The 12,680-nt window shown below is 36.7% G+C and overlaps 1 protein-coding gene across 1 annotated transcript in view; it reads left to right on the forward strand.

Annotated features, from left to right (window-relative positions):
* The window catches only part of KIAA0825 (KIAA0825 ortholog), a 523,375-nt gene that overhangs the window by 208,364 nt on the left and 302,331 nt on the right, over positions 1 to 12,680 (forward strand). The gene's annotated exons all lie outside the window — the stretch shown is intronic.

Genomic DNA, 12,680 nt, shown 5'->3' on the forward strand with positions numbered 1-12,680 from the left:
TCCTTGTCTCTGATAAAACAGACTTTAAACCATCAAAGATCAAAAGAGACAAAGAAGGCCATTACATAATGGTAAAGGAATCAATTCAACAGGAAGAGCTAACTCTCCTAAATATATATGCACCCAATACAGGAGCACCCAGATTCATAAAGCAAGTCCTTAGAGACTTACAAAGAGACTTAGACTCCCATACAATAATAATGGGAGACTTCAACACTCCGCTGTCAACATTAGACAGATCAACGAGACAGAAAGTTAACAAGGATATCCAGGAATTGAACTCATCTCTGCACCAAGCAGACCTAATAGACATCTATAGAACGCTCCACCCCAAATCAACAGAATATACATTCTTCTCAGCACCACATCGCACTTATTCCAAAATTGACCACATAATTGGAAGTAAAGCACTCCTCAGCAAATGTACAAGAACAGAAATTATAACAAACTGTCTCTCAGACCACAGTGCAATCAAACTAGAACTCAGGACTAAGAAACTCAATCAAAACCGCTCAACTACATGGAAACTGAACAACCTGCTCCTGAATGACTACTGGGTACATAACGAAATGAAAGCGGAAATAAAGATGTTCTTTGAAACCAATGAGAACAAAGATACAACATACCAGAATCTCTGGGACACATTTAAAGCAGTGTGTAGAGGGAAATTTATAGCACTAAATGCCCACAAGAGAAAGCAGGAAAGATCTAAAATTGACACTCTAACATCACAATGAAAAGAACTAGAGAGGCAAGAGCAAACACATTCAAAAGCTAGCAGAAGGCAAGAAATAACTAAGATCAGAGCCAAACTGAAGGAGATAGAGACACAAAAAACCCTCCAACAAATCAATGAATCCAGGAGTTGGTTTTTTGAAAAGATCAACAAAATTGACAGACCGCTAGCAAGGCTAATAAAGAAGAAAAGAGAGAGGAATCAAATAGATGCAATAAAAAATGATAAAGGGGATATCACCACTGACCCCACAGAAATACAAACTACCATCAGAGAATACTATAAACGCCTCTAAGCAAATCAATTAGAAAATCTAGAAGAAATGGATAATTTCCTGGACACTTACACTCTCCCAAGGCTAAACCAGGAAGAAGTTGAATCCCTGAATAGATCAATAGCAGGCTCTGAAATTGAGGCAACAATTAATAGCCTACCCACCAAAAAAAGTCCAGGACCAGATGGATTCACAGCTGAATTCTACCAGAGATACAAGGAGGAGCTGGTACCATTCCTTCTGAAACTATTCCAATCAATAGAAAAAGAAGGAATCCTCCCTAACTCATTTTATGAGGCCAACATCATCCTGATACCAAAGCCTGGCAGAGACACAACAAAAAAAGAGAATTTTAGACCAATATCCCTGATGAACATCGATGCCAAAATCCTCAATAAAATACTGGCAAACCGGATTCAGCAGCACATCAAAAAGCTTATCCACCATGATCAAGTGGGCTTCATCCCTGGGATACAAGGCTGGTTCAACATTCGCAAATCAATAAACGTAATCCAGCATATAAACAGAACCAAAGACAAGAACCACATGATTGTCTCAATAGATGCAGAAAAGGCTTTTGACAAAATTCAACAGCCCTTCATGCTAAAAACGCTCAATAAATTCGGTATTGATGGAACGTACCTCAAAATAATAAGAGCTATTTATGACAAACCCACAGCTAATATCATACTGAATGGGCAAAAACTGGAAAAATTCCCTTTGAAAACTGGCACAAGACAGGGATGCCCTCTCTCACCACTCCTATTCAACATAGTGTTGGAAGTTCTGGCTAGGGCAATCAGGCAAGAGAAAGAAATCAAGGGTATCCAGTTAGGAAAAGAAGAAGTCAAATTGTCCCTGTTTGCAGATGACATGATTGTATATTTAGAAAACCCCATCGTCTCAGCCCAAAATCTCCTTAAGCTGATAAGCAACTTCAGCAAAGTCTCAGGATACAAAATTAATGTGCAAAAATCACAAGCATTCTTATACACCAGTAACAGACAAGCAGAGAGCCAAATCAGGAATGAACTTCCATTCACAATTGCTTCAAAGAGAATAAAATACCTAGGAATCCAGCTTACAAGGGATGTAAAGGACCTCTTCAAGGAGAACTACAAACCACTGCTCAGTGAAATCAAAGAGGACACAAACAAATGGAAGAACATACCATGCTCATGGATAGGAAGAATCAATATCGTGAAAATGGCCATACTCCCCAAGGTTATTTATAGATTCAATGCCATCCCCATCAAGCTACCAATGAGTTTCTTCACAGAATTGGAAAAAACTGCTTTAAAGTTCATATGGAACCAAAAAAGAGCCCGCATTGCCAAGACAATCCTAAGTCAAAAGGACAAAGCTGGAGGCGTCACGCTACCTGACTTCAAACTATACTACAAGGCTACAGTAACCAAAACAGCATGGTACTGGTACCAAAACAGAGCTATAGACCAATGGAACAGAACAGAGTCCTCAGAAATAATACCGCACATCTACAGCCATCTGATCTTTGACAAACCTGAGAGAAACAAGAAATGGGGAAAGGATTCCCTATTTAATAAATGGTGCTGGGAAAATTGGCTAGCCATAAGTAGAAAGCTGAAACTGGATCCTTTCCTTACCCCTTATACGAAGATTAATTCAAGATGGATTAGAGACTTAAATGTTAGACCTAATACCATAAAAACCCTAGAAGAAAATCTAGGTAATACCATTCAGGACATAGGCATGGGCAAGGACTTCATGTCTAAAACACCAAAAGCAACGGCAGCAAAAGCCAAAATTGACAAATGGGATCTAATTAAACTAAAGAGCTTTTGCACAGCAAAAGAAACTACCATCAGAGTGAACAGGCAACCTACAGAATGGGAGACAATTTTTGCAACCTACTCGTCTGACAAAGGGCTAATATCCAGAATCTACAAAGAACTCAAACAAATATACGAGAAAAAAACAAACAACCCCATCAAAAAGTGGGGAAAGGATATGAACAGACATTTCTCAAAAGAAGATATTCATACAGCCAACAGACACATGAAAAAATGCTCATCCTCACTCACCATCAGAGAAATGCAAATCAAAACCACAATGAGATACCATCTCACACCAGTTAGAATGGCAATCATTAAGAAGTCAGGAAACAACAGTTGTTGGAGAGGATGTGGAGAAATAGGAACACTTTTACACTGTTGGTGGGATTGTAAACTAGTTCAACTATTATGGAAAACAGTATGGCGATTCCTCAAGGATCTAGAACTAGATGTACCATATGACCCAGCCATCCCACTACTGGGTATATACCCAAAGGATTATAAATTATTCTACCACAAAGACACATGTACACGTATGTTTATTGCGGCACTATTCACAATAGCAAAGACTTGGAATCAACCCAAATGTCCATCTGTGACAGACTGGATTAAGAAAATGTGGCACATATACACCATGGAATACTATGCAGCCATAAAAAAGGATGAGTTTGCGTCCTTTGTAGGGACATGGATGCAGCTGGAAACCATCATTCTTAGCAAACTATCACAAGAACAGAAAACCAAACACCGCATGTTCTCACTCATAGGTGGGAACTGAACAATGAGATCACTTGGACTCGGGAAGGGGAACATCACGCACTGGGGCCTATCATGGGGAGGGGGGAGGGGGGAGGAGGGAGGGATTGCATTGGGGAGTTATACATGATATAAATGATGAATTGATGGGTGCTGACGAGTTGATGGGTGCAGCACACCAACATGGCATAAGTATACATATGTAACAAACCTGCATGTTATGCACATGTACCCTAGAACTTAAAGTATAATAAAAAAAAAAAAAAGAAAGAAAAAAGAAACTACTAAACTGTTTCACAAAGTAGTCATATCTTTTTACATTTTGGCCAATAACGTATGAAAATTTTGTTTGCTCCATATTCTTGCCAACAGTTGAGATTGTCTTTTTGATTTTGGTTATTCTAAGGGGTAGGTAGTATTATCTCATGAAGCTTCAATTTACATTTCCTCCGTGAATAATGACATTGAACACGTCTTCATGTTCTTAGTGACCATTTGAAAATATTATTTTGTAAAATATCTACTCAAAACTTGTCCAATTTATTAATTGTTTGTCTTACTGAGTTGTAGAGGGTTCTTTATATATATTACACATAAATTCTTTGTTTTATACATATATTGATGAAATTTCCTCCCTGTCTATGTCTTGCTTTTTCATTTTGTTAACAAGGTCTTTTGATGGAGTGAGGTTCATAATTCTGATGAGTCCAGTTTACCGTTTTTTTTTTTTTTTTTTTTTTTTTTTTTGAGATGAAGTCTCACACTGTTGCCTGGGGTTGTGTGCAGTAGGGTGATCTCGGCTTGCTGCAGCCTCCACCTCCCAGGTTCAAGTGATTCTACTGCCTCAGCCTCCCAAGTAGCTGGGACTACAGGCGCACACCACCACACTTGGCTAATTTTTGTATTTTTAGTAGAGACAGAGTTTCACTATGTTGGCCAGGCTGGTCTCAAACTCCTGAATTCGTGATCTGCCTGCTCAGCCTCCCAAAGTGCTGGGATTACCAGGCGTAAGCTACCGCACCTGGCCCACTTTATCAGTTATTTTAGTCGTAGTGCTTTTTGTGTCCTAAGAACAATTGGATTGTCTAAATTTTACTAATATTTATCCTATGATTTCTTTTGGCAATTTTATAGTTTTAGTTATGTTTAGTTCTATGATGGATTTTTGTGTATTAGTGAGATAAGTGTTGAGGTTCTTATTTTTCCATATGGCTATATAATTTTTCCAGAACCGTTTTTCGAAAGGCTATTCTTTATAAATTGGATTACTTCAATGCTTTTGTCAGAAATAAATTGACCAAGTGATCAAACAGATGCATCTATTTCTGGACTCTCTATTTTGATACTTGGCACTATAGGTTTATATTGTTACTTGCTTTCTATTTGTTGTTCTATCTAATCTTCACTTTCCCTCTATTTTGGCCCTCGTTTGGATTAGTTGAGTATTTGTCAGTATTCCATATTACCTTTTCTAATGGCTTCTTTATTTACTTTAGTAATTGCTACAGGGTTTACAATATGTATCTTTAACCCATCAAAATTTACTTTTTAATAACATTATACTACTTTGCATCTAATATAAGAACCTTATAATGCTATATTTCCATTTACTTCCTCCCTATCCATTATTCTATTGTTGTTGTACATTTTATTTCTACAAATATTATAAACCCTTCAATTTATTGTTTTATTTTTGCTCCAAATATTATATTTTAAAGAAATTAAAAAGTGGGAAAAAGTATTTTATATTTGTCCATATATTTATCATTTCCATACCCTTCTTTGTGTAGATCTGAGTTTCCAATAGGTACCATTTTCGTTCTACCCGAAGTACTTCCTTTAACATTTCTTGTATTACAAATCTTCTGGCATTAATTTATTTTAGCTTTTGATTGCATGACAAAAAGTATTTTGCCTTCATGTTTGAAATATTTTTCAGTAGATATGGAATTCGAGGTTCAGATTTTTTTGTTGTTGTTCTTTTTCATTTTTCCTTTAGCACTGTAAAGGTGTTCATTTAATTATCTTCTGGCTTGCATTATTTCTGACAATAAATCAGTGGAAATATTTGCAGTATCTGTTTCCTTTTATGTAATATGTCTTCTTTTATAGTTGATAAGGACTTTTCTCTTTGTTATTGCTTTTCAGCAATTTAATTATGATATGCCTTGTTTTTGTTTTCTTTGTATTTTTTCTGCCTAGGGTTTATTGAGCTGCCTGGACCAGAGATGTTTGATTTTTATCAAATTTGAAAACTTTTCAGCCATTCTTTCTTGACATATTTTGTCTTTTGCCAGCCCCACTTCACTCCCTCCCACTTTTTCTGGGACTCCATTTCGCGTATGTTACACCTCTTGGCATTGTCCCACAGGTCACTGAGGCTGTATTGTTCTTCCTTGTTTTTTTGTATTATTTTTGTTTTTTAACCTTCCGTCTCTCTGTTCTTTTGTTTGGTTACTTTTTATTGTATCTTCAAGTTCAGTGATTTTTTTTTTTTTCTGCAGTGTCTAAAGTACTATTAAGACTATATGGTGAATTTTTATTCCAGGTATCTTTAACTTCCAGCAAGTCTATACAGTTTCTTTTTATATTTTGTATACACCTTCTCATTTAAATATTCTTATACATACATGATGTCTGTTTTAAAACCTTGTTTGCTCATTCCATCATCTCTTTCATTTCTGGATATATTTCTATTGACTTAGTCTTCTCTTGATTATGGATCATATTTCTTTCCATGCCTGGCAATTTTTTATTGAATGCCAGACATTATCAGTATTATGTTGTTGAGTCTCTAGATTTTGTTTTCTTCCATTACAGATTTTGTTGTATTGTGGTACTTGTGTATCACCTTGATCATCTTGAGAGTTAGTTGTTTTCAAGCTTTATTAGGGCAGATCTAAAGTAGTCTTTATTCTAGGCCTGGTTTAGCCCATTTACTAAAACATTACCTTTTTGGGTGTCCTTTGAATGTCAGATACGCAGCGACATCTTGCCACTCTGGTCTGAACTCAAGACTTTGCCAATCTTGTATGAACTCTGAGGATTGTTCACCTAACAGTTTCCCAGTAGTTGTTTTTCGCTTGGCTTCTTAGAGCCAGCCTTCCCACTGCCAGCTTAGTATTCTGTGTAAGACTGAAAGGAAACCTTATGCAGATTTCTGGAGCTCTTTCCCTATGTAGATCCATCCCTTTGGTACTTTTCTCAGAAAATTCCAGCTGCCTCATCCTCCTCTGTCTCTTCTTCTCAGTGAGACTTTCATGGTTTGCTTGACTTTCTGCTCCCTGAACTGGGATCCTGAAAGCACATTCAGACTTTAATTTGTTTTCTTTTAAAGGCAATTACAGTGTTTCCTGTTGTCTAATACATGAAAATAGTTATTTTGCATATATTTCCCTGTTTTCTAGCTTTCATGGCAGGAGGGTGAGTCTGGGACCAGTTATTTTATCATGACTAAAATAAAAGTTCTTCTTCAAAGTTATAATCATTTTAAAAAATAAGTTATGATTATCTCAGTAGCAAACCCACTAGACACATAATAAAATATTTGGAATTGGCTTTATCAGCTGACTATTGACTGAAAACACTGATTTCCTAAATAACATCCCTAAAAATGAAGGACTCTCAGTGTACTATTTTTCACTTAATTCATAATATAATTTCCTTGGCCACTAATACATTCATACCATGAATCTAGTTCATTTGAGAATAACTTATTTGCTATATAGCTACTTTCAGGAACAATTGAACATGTTATATGATATTTGCTATGCTAAGTAACCAAATTATCTCAGCCATTCATAATTATTTTGTGCAATTGTGCTTTAAAAAGAAATGAACAAATTACAAGAAAAATTCACACCAGAAATTGATTTTTTAAATAGTTTTAAGGTATTTTCATAGTGTACATTCTTCTCTTCTTCTATACATTAATGCAGTGCTCTATGGTGAAAAATGTTTTACATTGAATTCCTGTTTGTGCTTCTTTTCTTCCTGTAGTTCTTTCCCAGCACAAGATTCACTCTGGGCCGGGTGTGGTGGCTCACGCCTGTAATCCCAACACTTTGGGAGGCCGAGGCGGGCAGATCACCTGAGGTCAGGAGTTCAAGACCAGTCTGGCCAACATGGTGAAACCCCATCTCTACTAAAAATACACACACACACACACACACACACACACACACAAATTAGCTAGGTGGCCAGGCACAGTGGCTCACACCTGTAATCCCAGCACTTTGGGAGGCCGAGGTGGGCGGATCACGAGGTCAGGAGATTGAGGCCATCCTGGCTAACAAGGTGAAACCTGTCTTTACTAAAAATACAAAAAATTAGCCAGGTGTGGTGGCGGGCACTTGTAGTCCCAGCTACTCGGGAGGCTGAGGCAGGAGAATGGCATGAACCTGGGAGGTGGAGCTTGCAGTGAGCTGAGATTGCACCACTGCACTCCAGCCTGGGCAACAGAGCGAGACTCCGTCTCAAAAAAAAAAAAAAAAAAAAAAAATAGCTGAGTGTGGTGGTGGGTGCCTGTAATCCCAGCTACTTGGGAGGCTGAGGCAGGAGAATTGCTTGAGCCCAGGAGGCAGAAGTTGCAGTGAGCCAAGATTGCACCGTTGCACTCCAGCCTGGGCAAGAGAGAGACTCTGTCTCAAAAATAAATAAAATAAAATAAAATTTAAAAAAAGATTCACTCTGATTGCACAAAAACTCTGTGTTGGAAATCCCACCCAGTCCTGCCTTTTCCCTGCTGGAATTTATACTCCAAAATTATCTCTCCCTTTCTTCTCACTATCAAAAGCTCTTGGTGTCCTGTTCCCATCTAGTACCAAAGGAAAACCTTTAAACCAGTCAAACTAGAAGTTGGCAAACCATTGCCTTTGGACCAATCCAACCCACCATTTTAATAAAGTTTTATTGGAAATTGCCATGTTTGTGTTAAAACTAGAAGTTGGTAAACCATTGCCTTTGGACCAAATCCAACCCACCATTTTAATAAAGTTTTATTGGAAATTGCCATGTTTATTTACTTACGTATTATTTGTGGATACTTTTGTGCTTCCACAGTAAAGATGAGTAGTTGCAACAAAGATCATCTTACAGCTTAAAATATTTATTATGTGGCTTCTTACAGAAAAAGTCTTCTGACCTCTGCTCTAATTAAATCACATTATGATATCAATGACAAATGTTTGTATGTGTCCTTTTAGAGGCAATTGCATTTTTATAGCAAATGTATTGAGATATAATTTATATACCATAAATTTCACCCTTTTAAAGTGTAAACATATCACAGGTCAGTGGTTTTTAGTAGATTTACAGAACTGTGCAGCCATCAGCACCATTTAATTTTAGACCATTTTAATCACCTCAAAAAGAAACCCTGTACCCATTAACAGTTCCTCCCCAGTTCCTGACAACCACTAATCTACTTTCTGTCTCTATAGTTTGCCTTTTCTGGACCTTCTGTATAAATGGAATCATACAGTATGTGCATTTTGTGTCTGATTTCTTTCACTTGGTATAATATTTTCAAGGTTAATCCATGTTGTAGCATGCATCAGAACTCCATTTCTTTTTATTGTTGAATAATAATCCATTATATGGAAATATACATTTTGCTTATTGATTCATCAGTTGATGGGAATTTGTGTTATTTCCACTTTTTAGCTGTTATTAATAATGCTGGTATGAACATAGTATACAAGTTTTTGTGTGAATGTTTAAAAAATCTTCTTTTGGATATATACCTAGGAGTAAAATTGTTGTAAACTGCCAGAGAATTGAAGGCATGTCCCAACACACACATAGTTTGTAACTCTTCCTTAGTCTTTACATCCTGCTTGCACAGAGCCTCCAGATTAGTCAGAGGTGAGAGATTAGGGCTTTCTCGGGGCTTTCTTGGGTATGTGCACAGTCCTGTACATGTCTGTGTCTTTCTTGATCCCCAGGAGTATGACAGAGATATTCAAAATTTCTCCCCACTATGTACATGTACATTTCATTTCTCAGTTTTTCTTTTCCTTTTTTTATTAGCTTCTTGTTTGCCACAACCAGTATTACTACCTCAGGCAGCCACAGAGTTAAACCATTGCTGCTGACTGTTTTGACGAAATATCCTGGGGATAGGACATTTTCAGTCACTGAGTTAGTTTGAATAAGGATATGCATTGTGGACAGCGCTCTTCCAGGGAGATTCCAGACAAGACAAATAGTGACAATCTGGGAGACTGGGACGTTGTGGATAGGTCAAAACACATTCTGCCTCTTCCAGTGGCTGCTAGGCTTTTATAACTACCATGGCTTCAAGGCTGCTCGTTTTCAAGGCCATAGTAGAACTTGCTGAGGAATGGGAGCTAGGAATAGAGCAGGTTAAAAATGCCACAAAGCTCATTGTTTTTACCAAGATTCAGCTGATTTTCTTGAATAAATACTCCTTGGATTGTTGCAAGCCTGTGGTTAATTTCCAGAGTTCTCAAAAGTTGATTTTCACAATTTTCGCCAGTGTTCTGATAGCTTTAATGGAGGTGCAGACTTTCCCAGGTCTTCACACCATCATTCTGGAAGTGCTTCTCCACACTTGTCTATTTTTAAAGCACGCCTGAGGAGGCCAATGCCTTCATTAAAATTAATGGCTTTCTAATTCTAAAATTTTAAGAAATTTGGATCTACAGCCAGAGATACTGGGGAATTCATATATTACTAAATCGACTTCGGACAATTCTAGATATATATAAAATTTTCTCTAATTCTAGGGCATTGCAGAGTAATTACAGAAGATGGAGAATTGGTCTCAGATAAGAATAGGGCAGGTTAAAGCACCCTAGTACTTTTGTAGAGGACTGTTTAAATACAGCGGTAGGCCGGGCGCAGTGGCTCACACCCGTAATCCCAGCACTTTGGGAGACCCAGGTGTGGGGATCACAAGGTCAGGTGATTGAGACCATCCTGGCCAACACGGTGAAACCCCATCTCTACCAAAAATACAAAAATTAGCCAGGTGTGGCGGCGCATGCCTGTAATCCCAGCTACTCAGGAGGCTGAGGCAGGAAAATCACTTGAACGTGGGAGGCGGAGGTTGCAGCGAGCCAAGATTTGCCACTGAACTCCAGCCTGTTGACAGAACTAGACTCCGTCTCAAATAAATAAATAAATAAATAAATACATAAATAACAGCAGTAAAAGTAGAAAAGGGAGTCAGAAGCTTGGCTGCTGACTTAGATGCTACATTTATTAGGAGTGGCTGGGTATGGTATGTACTTGGAGATTGTGGATTGCTCCAAGCCGTCCCGTCTAGTCCTGTGTATACCACTGCTTGAACTGGCTATTGAACTGGCTAACTAGAGAATACATCCTTGCCTTGCTACTTACTATCTGGTCTATCACTTCCCATCTGGTTTATCAGTGTCCTTATTTTCAAAAAGTGAGAAAATCAGACTGGAGCTTGTCTAAATTTTTACATTTCTAAATTTAGATGTTCCACCTAAAGTTATGAAGCATCAAAGAAACTAATTTTCTAAAGCAGTAAAGTATGCTAATGTATTTGCAGAAGATTTTCAATGATGTTTTGTTACTTTTGACTCCCCAGTTACTTATAATTTATCTGGAGACCTTATTTTCAATGACTTCTGGTTGGTAAATCTATTAATAGAATAATTACTTAAACCAAACCTTTTTACTTAGAAACATATTCAGATGTAATTTCCATTGCTTTTATAAAACCACATTAGGTTATTCTTTATTGCATATAACATCTTTCTTAACAGTAGCCTGAAAAACTCCCACTAAATTACCTTTGTTCTGATTCTTCTAAATTATAGAAATTTTAACATAAAGGTAATGAAGTTTCTTTTTGGAAATCCTGCCACATCTGTTATTACCAAAATATAAAAGTTTATACTGATAAAAATTGGTAAGCAATTAGTAGCTTAGTGAACATACAAAAACTGGTTTAAATCATTCTTAGGATTGCTGCTCATGGCCTCAAGCACATTCTCAATTTAGGACCCTCATTCAGCCCTTTCTAAGGCCTCCTGATTACTGTGTTGTAAAAGGAAGTAGAGTCACAGTTCTTTTCAACTTTGTGTGTGCTCAGCTGTGACATATTTGTTATTTTCTTCTTAGGAGTCTTAAATAGAGTCATGGAAGGTGAAAACTGACAAAGACCATAAATATCATCTCGTCTAGCCCTTGTCGCCCTCTCCCCTCACCATTTTATAAATGAGGACACCGAGGCCCCTCCTAAAGTGTCTATATTTTTAATGGTGATTTGAAACACTTGAAAATTAATTAGATAATGAAGCAGGTATTCTTTAAGTTATATGATTCTAACCTGAATTTTATGTTTCTTTGTTTTCATTTGTTAATTTAATATAAAAAGTGGAAATAAACTACAATAACAAAAATCATTAATAAAAATTATTATCATTTTAAATAATCCTTTCCCTTGCTTTTCTCATTTATGCTGATAATGAAGAATTAATATTTTGGGTTTTTAGCAGCTGGGTTTTAGGGCTATTACTCTATTCTTCCTATGCTATGTGTCTTGGCAATCTAGGGACCGGCTCTAACATTTTGCTGATAAGGAAACTTTTGGTAAGATTCTAACACTGAATTGATTGACCATTTGTAAAGAAAGAAGGAAGAAAGGAAAGAAGAAAAAAGGAAGAAAAATATATACCTGGAATTCCATCCATCATTGATAATCACCATTAACATTATAGAGTACATCTTTTAATTATTTTATATATGTGTGGAGATATATATTTTTAATAAAAATAGGATATCATACTCTTTTCTAACCTACTTTATTTTTACTACACAATATTTGGCTTTATTGTATAGACAGAAATACCAGAGCTAATTAAACAAATCACCTATTATTGGATATTTTGATTGATTTTAATTTTTTCTATATCCTTTGCATATTTATAATAAATTTCTTAGGAAAAGTCCTACAGAAAGGAATATGTGAGTCAACTGATAAGTAAAATGTTGAAGCTTTGACATTATTGTCAGCCAAGTTGTCATCAGGGAAGGTCATACAATTTATGTTCTCACCAGAAGAGTCCAAAAGTACCAGTAAATATTATATACTGTTATCTTT

Source organism: Rhinopithecus roxellana, chromosome 3 (assembly GCF_007565055.1).
Source record: "Rhinopithecus roxellana isolate Shanxi Qingling chromosome 3, ASM756505v1, whole genome shotgun sequence".
Classification (NCBI taxonomy): domain Eukaryota; kingdom Metazoa; phylum Chordata; class Mammalia; order Primates; family Cercopithecidae; genus Rhinopithecus; species Rhinopithecus roxellana.